This window comes from Microcebus murinus, chromosome 17 (genome assembly GCF_040939455.1).
Source record: "Microcebus murinus isolate Inina chromosome 17, M.murinus_Inina_mat1.0, whole genome shotgun sequence".
NCBI classification, from domain to species: Eukaryota; Metazoa; Chordata; class Mammalia; order Primates; family Cheirogaleidae; genus Microcebus; species Microcebus murinus.
In genome coordinates this window covers 35,183,675-35,199,524 of record NC_134120.1, presented here as the reverse complement: position 1 = coordinate 35,199,524, position 15,850 = coordinate 35,183,675, and the positions used below count along the sequence as shown (strand labels likewise).

Below are 15,850 nucleotides of genomic sequence, written 5' to 3'. Positions count from 1 at the left end.
AGCTTTGATAAGAAACATCAGCAGCTGGTTTTGTGAACTATTTACTATGTGTATGTTATTGCTACACAACATCATAGATTGTGTGGATTAGTAAATAACATTAGGTTACCTTTGCTATAGTGCATCATTCTTACAGGGCATATATGTTACACCTGCTTGAGCTTAAACCATTAGAGGAAATGTTGGTCTGACAACTCCGACCTTAGCAGTAATTGCCTGGGCTTTAGTAGGGATTATAGTGATACAACATTCCAGAAAGTTATCTACTTGGAAGAAATAGAAGATTCCATGTTTTCTGATTTCTGGGATTTTAATCCACTAAAAAAAAAGAGCTACATCAGGAACCCAAGGTTCCGAGCAGCTCTCTGTCACTACCCAGCTGTTTCATCTTGGACTGTGGCTTCATCCCTCTGGGCCTCACCATCCACTTCTATGAAGTGGCTTTTAGCATAAATGTCTATTTTTGAATATTTCTTATAGTAAATGAAAACCAAAGTTCTGAGTTGAACATTATAAGTCATGAATAGTGTATAAGGGGATTTGTAAAATATCCTATGTTCTAGGTCTGCCAATTATGGATTCCTGTTTGTGTAAGTGTGAGTTGCTTAGCTAAATAAAAGTATATGTTCTCATTGCAGATAAATAGGATTTCCAGTCCCTGGATGAAGTGCTTGGGAAGTCTTTAAATGCCATTATCAACTGCCATTTCAGAGAAAAGAAAATAGATGGTTTTGGAAAGTTCATGCTGTTTCTTCATTGAATTTTAGGTGAGTGTGTTTAAGACGAAGAATTTAAGATGGACATTGAACTGTTTGCCTTCAAAATGCTTCTCTCCTTTGCATAAAAAGAAAATAAATTAAAATATTATCAATGCCTTTCAGTTTTGCACTTTTAGTGAGATGTCAGACAATGAAAGACTTGGTCTCTGTACTTTGTGTTTATTTCTTGTTATTATTATAAAAAACCCTCTGAACTATGAGGTGTATGGCATATAGATGGCCATGAAATCTCATCCTGGTTTCTATTAAGCAAATGCCATCATACTTCATTCTATTTTAAAGGTTAATTGAATAGAAAATGGATATAGTATCAGAGTAATAAACCAGAATGAGACAAAACCATGTTTTAATGGAATAAACTAAAGGCAAATTTGATGGTGGCAATGGTCATTTAGTCACTAACAAGTCTATGTGTGAGAGGGATACCTTTCCAGATGCTTCCTTTTGGAAGATTTCATATTGCTTAGAATTAAAAGCAGGATATGGTTAAGGTCAGGTGCACTAAAATTTTAAACTGCTATGTACAATTAAGCACACACACTCAAACTCACACACATTAAGCTTTATTTTTCCAGACCATAAAATGGATAAATAAATATATTTCACATCATGATATATAATTGCCTTTCCATGCTGCAAAAGATGACAGCCTACAAATGGGTGCTTTAATATCAGTCTGGAATATGCCATTGTCATTTTTCAGCAGAACAGAGAGAGGAATGGAGAAATTGAGTGATGGCCATACTGAGGAAATTGTGTGGCTTTCCACTCCTCTTAAGTTCAATTTTCAAAGTGTAGTTTTATTATCTACTCTGAAGAAAGGTGATTTTCACTACATCAGGATATATACCTATATTTACAATTCTGAATAAAATAATGCAACTGACAGAGAGCATTGACCATTATCTGAATCTAGTCTGAAAGGCAGGGATCTTTCTTTATATTCTCATTAATTTTAAAATGAAGGTGAATAATTCTTCCATAACGTTAAGGGTGTATAAATCTGGTTTATTGAGATTGGATGTAGAACTAAAATGGTAATTTTAGTTATTTACAAGTTGTTTGCTGAATGCAGTCCCAGGAGCTAAACTTAGTGCCCATCAAAAATACCAGTAAATCAATTTGCCTGCTGTAACAGTTACTCTAGAAGGGAAAATGAAAATGAAAAATTTATTTTCTGAACCCTTTAATTTCCAATTGTGCCTGTTTTTACCATCATGCCATTCCTTGCCCTGCCCCTTCTCTGTTTGCTCCATACGGACGAACCCCATGGGCTGTGTTTTCCAGCCCCAGCCTTCCCTCCCTGCCACCCCTTGTCTCCAACTTCCCCCAGTGACCTTGAACCCTGAACTTCAGTAACACCACCCCTTCCCTGAGAATATCCCCTGAGAATTGTGAGTGGTAGTGTCTTTGGCTTCCTGTGGCTGCTAATTTTCAGTTTGATTCACTATCCACAGTTTAGCTTCCCAATTCTTCCATCATCTGTGTAACCATTTCTCTGGATCAAATTCTATCATTTTAAATACTTAGAATACATTCTGTTTTCTTACTTGGATCGTAACTACTCCATCAGTGCTGCATTGATTTCTTCCAAAATGTACTGAAAGAAAAATGAACAGGAATTACATGCTTCTCCTTAGGCAAACAAAAGATTTCCATGAAATTGGTAAATGTAAAGTTGAGTCGGGTTTTTTTTTTCTTTTTCACTTTTAAAAAACATTGAGATATAATACACATCCATAAAAGGTCCCAAGTAAGTGTATATCTCAATAAATTTTCACAAAGTGTATACAACCAGTCAGATCAAGAAGTAGGACATCACCAACGCCCCCAGAAGTCCTACACATGCGACCTTCCAAGGCCCTCCTCTCACAGAAGAAACCATCCTGGCTTATCTGACCAGTGTCTAGTTTTGCCTATTCTAGAACTTCGTCTGATGGAATCATAAATGTGTCTCATAGTACCAGATCATTCTTTTTTCTTTAATTAGCAAACTTTATTTTTAGAGCAATTTTAGGTTGACAGACAAACTGAGCGGAAAGTACAGAGTTTTCAAATATCCCCTCACACACACACACACACAACACACACACACACACACACACACAACTTCCCTCACCATCAACATGCCCCAGTAAAGTGGTACATCTGTTACAATCAGTGAACCGACATTGACACATCGTTATCACCCAAAGTCAATAGTTTACATTAGGGCTCACTTTAGGTGCTGTACATTCTATAGGTTTTGACAAACGTAAATTGCCATGTATCCACCACTGTAGTATTGTATAGAATAGTATCACGGCCCTAAAAAATCTTCCCTCCCTTTCCCCAACCCCTGGCAACCATTGATCATTTTACTGTCTTCATAGTTTTACATTTTTCAGAATGTCATATAGTTGGAACCATATAGTATGATTTTCAGATTGGCTTCTTTCACTTAGTGATATATACTAAGTTTCATCTGTGTCTTTTCAAGGCTTGATAGCTCATTTTGTTTTAGTGTTGAATAATATTCCATTGCCTGGATATACCACATTTTATATCTTCACCTACTGAAGGACATTTTGGTTGTTTCAAAGTTTGGGCTATTATGAATAAAGCTGCCATAAATATCTGTGTTCAGGTTTTTGTGTGAACGTAAGTTTTCAGTTCATTTGGGTAAATACCAAGAAGGCATGATTGCTGGATCATATGGTGAGAGTATGTTCAGTTTTGTAAGAAACTGCCAAACTGTCTACAGAAGCAGTTGTACCATTTGGCATTTTCACCAATATGAATGAGTGTCCTCTTGCTGCATATCTTCTCCAGCATTTGGTGTTGTCAGTGTTGTGGAGTTTAGCCATTCTAATAGATGCATACTTGTGATTTTAATTAGCAATTCTCTAATGATGTTGAACATCTTTTCATATGCTTACTTGCCATCTGTATATCTTCTGTGGTGAAGTATCTGTTCAGGCTTTTGATCCACTTTTTAATTGGGTTGTTTTCTTATTGTTGAATTTTAAAAGTTCTTTGTCTATTTTAGCTAACAGTCCCCCATAAGATTATCTTTTACAAATATTTTCTCTAATTTGTGAATTGTCTTCTCATTCTCTTGGAGAGCGGTTTTTTTAACACTCAAAAAATGTTAACTTAGTATATTTAAAACCATATTCTAAGCTATACAGTATTGTAGCATTAATGTGTTGCTGTTAACAAAATCATTGTCAGCTTTCCCATTTTACATATCAAATTAGCAGGAAGACTTTTAAAATTCTCACATAACATTGTGAATATGATTTTTACTTTTTTAATATTCTCATTTCAGAAACTGTGTAAGTACCACATAAAAACTTCTTCTTTGGGTATCAGTCTCATTCTGGCATTCACATTTAAATCTACAGCATCTGATTCATTTATTATTGATCTTTTTACCTACAGTTGAGGGATCTGACCTCTTATTTTTAGTCATGGTTGTTTGCTACTTGAAGATGTCTTATAATCTGAACATTTCCCATTTCCCATAATAATTACTAAATATATTAGAGAACAATGTGATCAGGATGCCACTGTCTGTCTGCCTTACAGTTGAACAATTCACCCTGTCTCAACCATTCCATTCACTCTAAAGAGCTTCCTTGGAATTAAAGTAGCTTTTCATTTAATCATTTTGGTACTTCACTTAGTTATTTTAAATATAAGTGCCTTGCTATTTTCATTTCCCTCTCATTTATTTATGTAGACATTTTCCTTTTCAATCTTTTCTTGGAGATCATCGCGACTGCTCATTTGTCCATTTTAATGTACTGTCGTTATACTCAGAAGAACATGGTGTCCCTTCTACCAATAATTTTCATCTATTCAACCAATGTTAATGTTGAACCTGCAGTGCTTAATTTAGAATCCTTTCAGACAATGTGCAAATGCCATCATGAGCAGAATTACTTGCACTCTTTCATTAATCCTAAAGTTGGGGGAAACTGGGGATAAGCAACCTTATGATGTGGTTTAAAAGACAGTGAATAACTAAAGTTCCCAAAACAAGTCTTCTCCTTAGTTTGATGTAGCTCTGAAAATTCTAATCATTAATATTTCTCTCCAACTTATGGAAATCAGATTCTATAAAGTTTTATTTTAAAAAAAGCACCCTTGGGAAAAAAAATACAATCCATTAATAATCTATACTACATAACACATAAGTCCAATAAATTAGCAAGGAAGAGACCCCTGAGGCAATGGTACAAACACTCAGCTTTGGAAGGTTTGCTGCACATAAGTGGGAGGAGACTACTGAACTAATCTCACTGACTTCATAATGCTGCATGGTGGGTCAAGGGAAACAGATGGCATCAAAGATAACCCAGGCTGAACAGATCTTAATGTCATCTTGGGGGAGAGGAGTGGAAGAGTGGAAGTATTAGAACTAGGAAGAGTGGAAGTATTAGAACTAACGCTAATGAACAACATTGTAATAGGAGACTTTTAAATCCCTGGTGCCCAAATAGTTCAGGAAAGTGCTTTAACCACGATGTAGTCTGCAGCATTTCTGCTGAGCCACAGCAGATGATGTGAAAAGAATCAAATGTGTTTGGAGGTGGAAATCATGTCTCATGCATCTTTGTATCCATAAAAACTAGCACAGTGCTTGGCACGCTGTAAATACTTTCTACATAAAGGGTGGTGGGTAAGGGTAAAGGCACAATGCAATGCTGGCTAATTCTCACTGAGTTCTTAGTTTATGACAGGTATTGTTCTAGGTACACATACATTCCACGTCATGCTCAAACAGCCCCATGACATAGGCACTATTATCATCTCCTTTTTTAAAGTTTAGGAAACTGGGGTCCAGAGAGGTTAAATAACCTACCCAAGGTTAAGTACTTTAGGGGTCAAAATTAAAATCCAGACAGTCTGGCTCCTGAGCACTTAATTATTATGCTCCACTGCCTCTTGTGTAAAATAATCACAAAATAATTTTAAAACACAGATGTAACATTTTTATTATTTAAAATGTCCTGTAATTCCAGAGCTCATCTGTATTAAAATATCTTGCCCAAATCTTGAGCAGCCTAATTTTGAACACTATTCCCTTTTTTCAGTGTTCTTTCTCTCCTTTTAAAACATGACTGCCCAAATCAGCTGCCTAACTTGTGTTCACATCTCATCATTTCCGTTCTTCAATGGTCTGTTGCTGACTATTTCAAAAATCCCATTGCTCCTTTTATAAGATTTGCTTTAGAATGTGTAATCTTGAGCAGCAAATTACTTAAGCTCTCTGAGCCTCAGTTTTCTCACCTAAAGAGATATGTCTATTTGGTTTTAAGGACTAGGAAATAATAACCATAAAACAGCAAGGCACAGTTCCTGATACATGGTAGCTATGCAACAAACAGTAGAATAGACAATGTGATCTAATTACCCTCATCCACTTTGGTCCCGAGAATAGTGTTGGCTGCCACATCATCAACTGCAGAACAAACTCTATGCCCTGCATTCTTTAGCACATTGTAATACAGGCACAATGGACCTCTTGGGTCTCACTGCCTGTATCTGCTCTTCATCAGTTGATCTTTGATAACATAGGAATAGTTTGTCTTTTTTATGCTCTGCTCTTCATGCCTTTGCTTTTGCACCTGATGGTTTTTCTACCCAGACTCTCCTTCTATCCACACTTCTCTCCAAATTCCCCCATCCACATGTACCCAGGTATTCCTCAGTGACTGCAATATGCTATTCATCTTTCAAGATCATTGATGAACTCCTCTTGGGTCAACAGTTATCAGTTCTATCTCTGAATCCACATAGCCCTTTGGGCCATTTTTAGAAGATCAGCACCTAGTAGGAGATGACAACAGTAAGAAAATCAACTGATATGGTTTGGATGGTTGGCCCCTCCAAATCTCATGTTAAAATTTGATCCCAATGTTAAATGTGGGGCCCAGTGGGAGGTGTTTGGATCAGACAGGCAGATCTCTCATGAATGGCATGGTGCCTTCCCTGTGATAACAAGTGGATTCTCACTTTATTAGTTCATGGGAGGGCTGGTTGCTTAAAAGAGACTGGCACCTCCTCCCTGTCTTGGTCGCACTCTCGCCATGTGACATGCCTGCTCCCCCTTCACCTTCCGCCTTGACTGGAAGCTCCCTGAATCCCTCACCAGAAGCAGATGCTGGAGCCATGCTTCTTGTACAGTCTGCAGGACCGTAAGCCACATAAATCTTTTTTCTTTATAAATTATCCAGCCTCGGGTATTTTCTTTATAGCAACACAAATGGACTAATATACCAACCTTCATTCAGTCACTCACAGCATCATGTTATAACGTCTCATGTTATCTATCTCTCTCTTTTCTCTCAATTTTTCATCAAGGACACATGTCAGGTCTTTTCTCATCTTTGAAAGTCCCTTACCATGCTCAGAGTAGTCTTCCTTTTGGTTTTGAATGCAGTATAGAGGGTCATATTTTGAAATATGCTTGAGCCCTCCCAGTGTGCTGCAGATTCTAGCACTTTATCCAGCCGTTACTAGTGAAAGGAGAGCTCCATTGGGGGAAAGGTAACCCCACAGACAGGCACCAAAGCAGATGCTCCATAAACATGATCTTATTTAATCTTCATAATAACCCCTGAAGTTAGCTATTATTATTCCTGTTATTTGGAGAAAGAAACTAGGGTTTGAAGAGTTTAAGTAATGTGCCAATGTCATATTTCTGGTAAGTACCAGAACAAGAACGTTAGGTCTTTCCACTACAGCAAACTGCTACTCTGAAAGAGCTTTCCAGTTTAATCCTGTAAGAAGAATATGTGTGTTAGACAGTGTTAGAATTTTCCATTTAAGATATTTCCTGAGGAGTAAGCTATTTATAACTCCACAGATCTTTTCTTTATGGCAAATAAATTTATGTTTAGGTTGATGCTTAAATTGGCATTATTTCCATTCAATAAGGGCTTAAAAATATAGTACCTTGTGGTTCTGAGACCTATTTGTGCATAAACCTTATTTATAGATGTGCACATAAGCCCGGAAATGATGATGTCTAAAACCGTAGACTGAGAATTTTAGGGCTAAATCTTACCTAGAATCACGACTGGAGCTGGGGTTTTTTTATGGCAAGGATTTCTGTCTCTCTTCCTTTTTAATCCTTGAGAATATTTATGAAATGAATATTTATGACTAATTGTGAAAGAGTTTGTTTAGGATGCAAAATAAAAATTTTCCTAGACATAGTGATACTATTAGCACGTCTTAAGGAAATACATAAATATGATCTGAATTTTTTTATTGCACTATTCAAATACCATACCTAAGAATAATAATTTACATGAACAAAACTCGAAATTTTCAAAAAGCAATTTTCTGAATTTATTTTAATTGCAAAAATCAGTATCCATAGAGAAAGGCTCCCTCCTTTTGTGAAAGATCTTAAAGATGCATAGGCAGCATTTATACCTATAATGATCATTCATTCATCTTTAAATATATATTACACCTCTCTCAGATTCTCTGCCTCTAAGCTAGAAACCTAGAAGCCTGAGATAAAGTATAATTATTCCAAGTTATATCCTGGTTAGATGTATCATAGATTATGTCTTTGAATCACAGAATTGAAGCATCAGAAAAGGTATTTCAGATCATTTAGCCAGACTCCCTAATTTTTCATTTGAGGAAATTAAAGACCAGAAAGGTTAAGTTCTACTACAATAATTAGTAGGAAAGCCACAGCAAGAACCTGTGTAAGTCTCCTACTACCCGACAACTCTCTGCAATACAGCAAACTAGTTAATATTTCCTATACTATTGATTTTGTTTTTCCCAAGAGAAGTTTCCAAGTCTAAGGAAAGAAGACTAAGAAAATAAGGTTGATTTTGGTTTTAAATATAATACATTAAAAGTATGTTTACAATTCATCAAGTATTTATTGACAATTAACTAAATATCAGGAAGTTTGCAAGGAGCTGGACACATGCCTGAGGAAACAAAAATGTCTTCCTGACCCACATCTTGCTTATTGTCTCATAGGCGCGTGTGTGTGTGTGTGTGTGTGTGTGTGTGTGTGTGTGTGTGAGAAACCCTATCATGAAGGTGCTAAACTGCCCTTTAATGGAAATACAAAAATAGTCCAGGCAATGACAGGAATAATGTGATGCTAAAAATAGCAACTAAAGTAATTATAACATTTTCACAATTTTATTTTTTACCTTTTTTATATTCACTTTTTTTAAAAAGGTAAAACAGTACAATCCAGAATCATTTTATATATTACATTGAAAAGATACTTCCCTATGTCTTTGGTCTACTACTATTATCTGAATAACTTGTTTTATACCTATTTCCTGTTTACTTAAACATTCCAGAAGTCAAAAAAAATGTTTATGTGAGTAGCATATCTACACTGCTGCATCCATCTTTGAGTAAGATAAATATATAGTGTCTTCTTAGAAGAAATAAGAATTCTATTCACATTCCCAGGTTATGCCCCTGACTTGTTGAGTTATCTTTGTTAATTGCCTGTTTATTTCCAAGAAGAGTTTGCAGAATGTCATTTATCTTTACAAAAGTATAATTTGTAAAACTATGTTATCACAAAAATGGATAGAGCAATGTTTTCCTATCAAAAACTAGAGATTATGATGCATTTATAAAAGTTAATAATAATGTGCTTGAATGTCAGTGCATTCGTATTCGTGACAGTTTTTTGTTTGAGCTTGTCTTTTAGCCATCAACTGATTTTTTAACTTTCAAATGTGAATTTTAAGTCTGTGCAGACTTTAGCAAAATCGTAAACTGGGCATTTGACAGTTTTAAATCATCAAAGCAGATAAATAATGCGTCTCTCAATCTGTCAATTCCTAACAATTCTGTAACAGTGGGCTAGAAATTTTACTGCATTTGCGCCTGTGTATAATATGCTCTCAAACTCAGATAAATACTTACAGTATTTTTTTCTTCCAATCCTAGTTGGGTTCATAAGTAAGGAGGCTGCCTTTTTTTTATAAACGGGTTTTTATTATTATACCATGTCTTCCTGATGTATGTAAACAACTCTACTATCATATAGTTTCCCTTCTGAAACTATTTCTTCCAAGGTAGTGTCATCCACAAAGCACCCATTTGAAGGGAAAACAGCATTAGTACATTCCAGATAAGGTTATGTTTTTTTCCCATTCTGCCACAGCAAATGAGCCTCCCATGACCTCGGTTAAACAAGCCTTGGATTTATGCTGCAACAGATTTAGCCTCTCAGTTCATATTCCTCCTATGTACTCAAGCCGGTCACCGTAAAACAGAGCATGTCACCACCTGAATCCCTGGGACATTCCCACTGCACGCTGAATTCTCCTTTGTCAAGCAATGTTTGCAGACTTTAAGTACAATGGTAAAATTGCCCTACGATAAAACCTTCCTTTTCTCTCTGGGTTGTTCCCTTCCTAGAATACAAGCAGTGAAAGGGCCTAAAAAGCAAGGCTTATAAATCCCCCCATAAACTCAATTTTTAGCAGGAATTCTTCCATCTGATAAACAGGACTCCTTTGAGATTTTCCCTGTTATCAGCCATGAGGCTGTTGTGTATAGGGTTGTCACATCAAAGCATGAAGGTTCTTCAGCAAAATATTATTAACTCCCGATAGTTAAGGCCCTCATATTTTGTCTTACCTAATAACAAAGGTAATAATCAAGTTCAGCTGATGATTGCCTTCTCATTAAAATATTCAGATCCCTTTCATAGTCATACCTGGAGTTCATGCTTAATGTATACTACCTGCAATAAGCTGTGGTTGCCTGGTAACCGGTTGGGCGTGTCCAAGAGTCTGAAAATCATAAATGAGTAACTGAAACATCGACATTAGTTTCAGCTGGGTGACTTAAGCCTTAACTCTGCACTAGCCATCCCAGACATTGCTAATGGGCTGGTGAAACAGTAGCTTTCTCAGAAGTAGCTCATTAAATCGTAAAAAATGAGAATTAGCATTTAACATAATGTCCTTCTCTGTGATCTGAAAAGGGGTTTGGAGAATGACCATAGAAACAACAGGACTGGATCCTAACGCCTTTGAAGTACTTTTTACAGAATACAGAAGGAAATGTCTGCCTCGGACTCCACACTCTCAGGCAGCTTTTCACAAATGCTTGTGATTCTGTTTGTTCAGTTTGGCTGGGAAAATATTTCGGTGTTTACTCCATTCTCTGATGGTATTATCTTTTTCAAGTTGAGTTTTTAAGGATTCTGAAACATTTCCCCCATTCTGCAAGGCTTTTGCTTTAAAAAGCAATGTAGAAGCAAAAGAAAAACTGGGTAGAATAAGCAGACTTTTAGCAGGATGGTGCAATTAACCCATAAGCTAAAAAATAGCTGATACCTTCTGGAGAAAACGCCATCAACAGTTTGAAGTGCCCCTAATGCCATTCTTTTCTAACTTGGATATTTGGTCATACTCTGGGGACTTCAAAGCCCTAGGACACTACACTTCCTCCTCTTAAAGTGTGTTATCTTTCAAAGAGGAATGGGAACATTACATTTTTATGAAAACAGTAATGAATATACCATTGAGTTAAAAGCAAAATTAGCATGAGTTTTTTTAAGGGGAAAAATCAGATATCAAAGAAATGTCAGTGTTGCAGTTCCATCTCCAGTCCCCACCCCATGTGCTAGGACTGCTTCACCTTCCCAGCCTGAGTCAGAAATTTGGAGAAGTACAGCCACACAAGATGGACACTTCAGGCCGGGCACAGTGGCTCATACATGTAATCTTAGCACTATGGGAGGCCAAGGCCGGAGGATCGCTTTAGGTCAGGAGTTCATGACCAGCCTGAGCAAGAGTGAGACCCCGTCTCTACAAAAAATAGAAAAATTAGTTGGGTGTGGTGGCATGTGCCTGTAGTCCCAGCTACTCAGGAGGCTGAGGCAAGAGGATCACTTGAACCCAGGAGTTTGAGGTTGCAGTGAGCTATGATGACACCTCTGCAATCTAGGTAGGGCAAGCAACAGGAGACTCTGTCTCCAAAAAAAGTCCCTCTTTGATGGAGAAGATGGAATTCCAGGGTAGGATTTAGAATGTAGAAAAGGCCAAATTGTACACCAGGGATTTGACAGTATGAAACAGAGAGATCCTGAGGTAGCAAGCATTGCAGCAGGTGCAACATATTCATCTTCTCCAGAAGGTGACAGGCTAGCTCCTCCTGCTTGAGGTGCCAACCCACCTGCCTGTTGCCCGCCCCTCAGGGAATTTGAGCTACTGAAGGAGCAAAGGCAGCCATCAGGCGTGGGCAAGGACAAACCCCAGAATTTGCTGGTGATCACAAAAAATGAAGCAGATAATCTACTTTAGCCAACACATGCAGGAAAAGAAGCTTACCATCTATAGCATGCGAAAAGAAAACAAAAATATTATTTTCAGAGAATGATTTTGTTTCTTGATTCATGATGCCCTTGACCTATTCCTTCATCAGTAGTCCTGGTGGTGGCAAACTGAGCTCTATTTCCTTTTCTGGCTCTTTCTGGGGCTTGATTCTCTCCACGCCCCTGTGCCCTGGCCACACAGACCTTTCGCCACTTCTCTGATGCACCAACATTTTCATTTCTCCATGCGAATCTCTTCTTGGATTGAAGAGACCTTTTTAAGAAACTCCCTGTATTAGTTTCCTAGGGTTGCTGTAACATATTCCTAAAAACTTGGTGGCTTAAAATGACAGAAATTTATTCTCTCATAGTTCTGTAGGCAAGGAGTCTGAAATCGAGGTGCTGGTCGAGCCATTCTCCCTCTAAAGGCTCTAGGAAAGAATCCTTCCTTGCCTCTCCCTGACTTCCGTTGGCTCCAGCAACCCCTGGCTTTCCTTGGCTTGCAGTTGCAACACTCCAATCTCTGCCTCAGTCTTCATGGCTTCTTCCCTGTGTGAGCATGTCTCTTTCATGTCCCCTCCTCTTCTTATATGAATACCAATCACTGGATTTAGGGCTTATTATAGTCTGATATGATCTCATTTTTATCCTTAAGTGATTACATCTTCCAAGACTCTATTTCTAAATAAGATCATATTCTGAGTTTCCAGGTGGATATGAATTTTTTTCTTTTCTTTCTTTGTTTTGTATATGTATATTTTTATTTCAGAATATTATAGGAGTACAAATGTTTAGGTTACATATATTGCTTTTGCCCTGTCCAAGTCAGAGCTACAAGCATGTCTATCCCCCAGACAGTGCACCCAGCACCAATTAGGTGTGAATGAATATACCCATCCCCTCCTCCCCTCTCCCACCTGCCTGACACCCGATGAATGTTATTACTATATGTGCACGTATGTGTTGATCAATTAATACCAATTTGATGGTGATCTACTCAAAGAAAAAAAAATATATATTATATTTTAAAAAAGACATCACATTCAAATGTTTATAGCAGCACAATTCACAACTGCAAAGATGTGGAAACAACCCAAGTGCCCATCAATACATGAATGAATTAATAAAATGTGGTATATGCATACCATGGAGTTCTACGCAACCACAAAAAACAAGGGTGATCTAGCACCTCTTGTATTATATTGGATATGAATTTTTGAGGGACACTACTTCTATTAGTCAGGGTTCTCGCCTCCCATCCATCTCCTTTCCCTCACCATTCCCCAAAAATGTTCTTATGAAGTCATCATCATCTCCATATTCCAAAGCTAATGAATGCTTTTTCCATTCTCATCTTATTCAACTTCTCAGTAGCTTTCAACACAAAAATAACTCCTTCCTTCTTGAAAAACTCCCTTGTCTTAGCTTCCACAGAAACCTACGCTACACATAATTTCCTTCCTACTTCCTTGGCCCATCTGTCCTAGGGGGTGCATTTTGGGCATGCTATCTCTTCTTTTCCTATGGTTTTAAAAAAAAGTCCTTCTGTTCTGTCCCTACAACTTCCACATGTATCTCCAGCCATGCCCTATCTTCAGGGCTTCAGGCTTTTACAGACACAGCCTGTATCACATCTCAAATTCAACACTTTCCTTCACACACACCTCACTCCTCATTGCATTCCCTCATCTTGCTCTTGCACCCAGCTTCTGCATTGTAGTAAATGGCATCTCCACTTATTTCAAGATATTGAGAGTTTTTCTTTATACTTTATCCTCACTCCTCCTCCTATATTCAATCTATGACTGATTCCTGTCAATTCTACCCCCAGGATATATTTCAGGCACTTGTCACTGCCTCTGTTGTCAGCATCTAGTTCAGCATCACCAGTCAGCCTCCAAACTGGTTGCACATGATCCTCTCTTCCCCTGCCCCATCCATTCATTCTTCATACCACAGCAAGGGTACAAGGGTGTTCCTTTAAAAATGAAAGTTGGGTTATGTTACTATCACATTTCAGATCCTTCAAAAGCTTCCCACTCTATTTGGAATAAATTTCAGAATCTCTAATATGGCCTACAAAGTCCTAGTCCCAGTATGACCCTCCCGCACTTATTCACAGTTTCAGCCACACTTCTCTTCTTGCCTTCCTTGATCACATCAGGGTCTGTCCCCCTCAGGGACCTCACATAAGCCAGAAATGCCTCCTCCCCATTCCTCACGGGCATCATCTCAAATGTCCTTTTCTCAGAGAGGTCTGAGATACCGCCAGATCACCCTAGAGAAGACATTCTTTCCTCATACCCCATACAAGCCCGGACACAGACTTAACTACCTACTGTAAAGCTGAGACCAGTCCCCAGAACTTTCCCAAAATCTTAATAATATAGATTATAAATAGATTATAAATCTGATAATATAGATATTACAAGTCAGAATATTTAAAATTAATCATCAGCATAATTTTTCCTTAGACTATAAGTTACACCCTTCATGGGAGGTCCTCTATTGGCTGTTTCTTCCTGGGCCACCATGTTTTAGAACCTACTTTCCCCACAAGTAGGAATTTCCTTTGACTTGGAGCTTAGTCCCACGTTCAAACCTGAACACTCCTTTTCTCTAGATCTAGTTCCTAGTCCTGTCCCCATTCCAATTAATAAGTCGTAGTTTTCCAGCTGTACCACCCATAAAGAACACAGCATTTTTCTCTTTTACATAGTGTGGCTTAGTTTCTCTTTCCTTCACCTCTCACTTCCTAACTAAGCTATATATAGTCAATAGACCTATTAAAGTTTATTCCACAAAAAGGAGCAATCTCCTTTTATTTTTTTTCAGCATATCGTGGGGGTACAAATGTTATGTATATTGCCATTGCCCCCTCCCCCCTCTGGTAAGAGCTTCAAGCGTATCCATCCCCCAGATGGTGGGCATCACATTCATTATGTATATATATACCCATTCCCTCCCCCCCAACCTGCCCGATGCCCAGTAAATGTTATTTCTATATGTCCACTTAGGTGTTGATCAGTGAAAGCAATTTGCTGGTGAGTTAAAGATAAAGTCATAAACTCTCTAGTGTCCCTTAAGATGTGGAAAAGCTATAGTTTGAAAAGTACTAATTCATTTTACAGTCAAGCTACATATTTACATAGGGATAAATATGAATAGGCATATATGAAAACGTTAACTGTGGTTGGTGGAATTATAAATGATTAGAAAATCTTTTTGCTAACTTTTTATTTTTTAATTGGTCTGCCATGTTTACCAAAAATATCAAGTCCAAAACAGATCAAACAGTCTAGGCCAGGTAAGGTGGCCCACACCTGCAATCCTAGCACTCTGGGAGCCCGAAGCAAGAGGATTGCTTGAGGCCAGGAGTTTGCCACCAATCTGAGGAAGAGCAAGACCCTATATCTATAAAAAGTAGAAAAATTAGCCAGGTGTGGTGATGTGCATTCGTAGTCCCAGCTACTTGGGAGGCTGAGGCAGGAGTATCACTTGAGCCCAAAAGTTTAAGGTTGCAGTGAGCTATTGCTCACTGATGATGATGCCACTGCACTCTAGCCTGAGTGACAGAGCAAGACTCTGTCTCAAAAAAGAAAAAATTGTCTTTGTGTTCAGTCTTTTGGATATTTATTGCTATAAGTATGATAATACGGAGGGGCAAGGTAAACCACAGGGTCTAATGTACATCATTAGGTTTCTCTGTGTTTCATATGTATGTATACAAGGATATAAACACAAAAGTGGG

At 37.9% G+C, this 15,850-nt stretch overlaps 1 protein-coding gene across 15 annotated transcripts in view; it reads left to right on the top strand.

Moving 5' to 3' along the window:
• The window catches only part of DTNA (dystrobrevin alpha), a 354,661-nt gene that overhangs the window by 159,627 nt on the left and 179,184 nt on the right, over positions 1-15,850 (top strand). For all 15 annotated transcript variants that reach the window (XM_075993543.1, XM_075993542.1, XM_075993546.1 and 12 more), the window contains exon 2: positions 639-767. The gene's annotated coding sequence lies outside the window, so the exon portion shown is untranslated. The remainder of the gene's footprint in view (positions 1-638; positions 768-15,850) is intronic.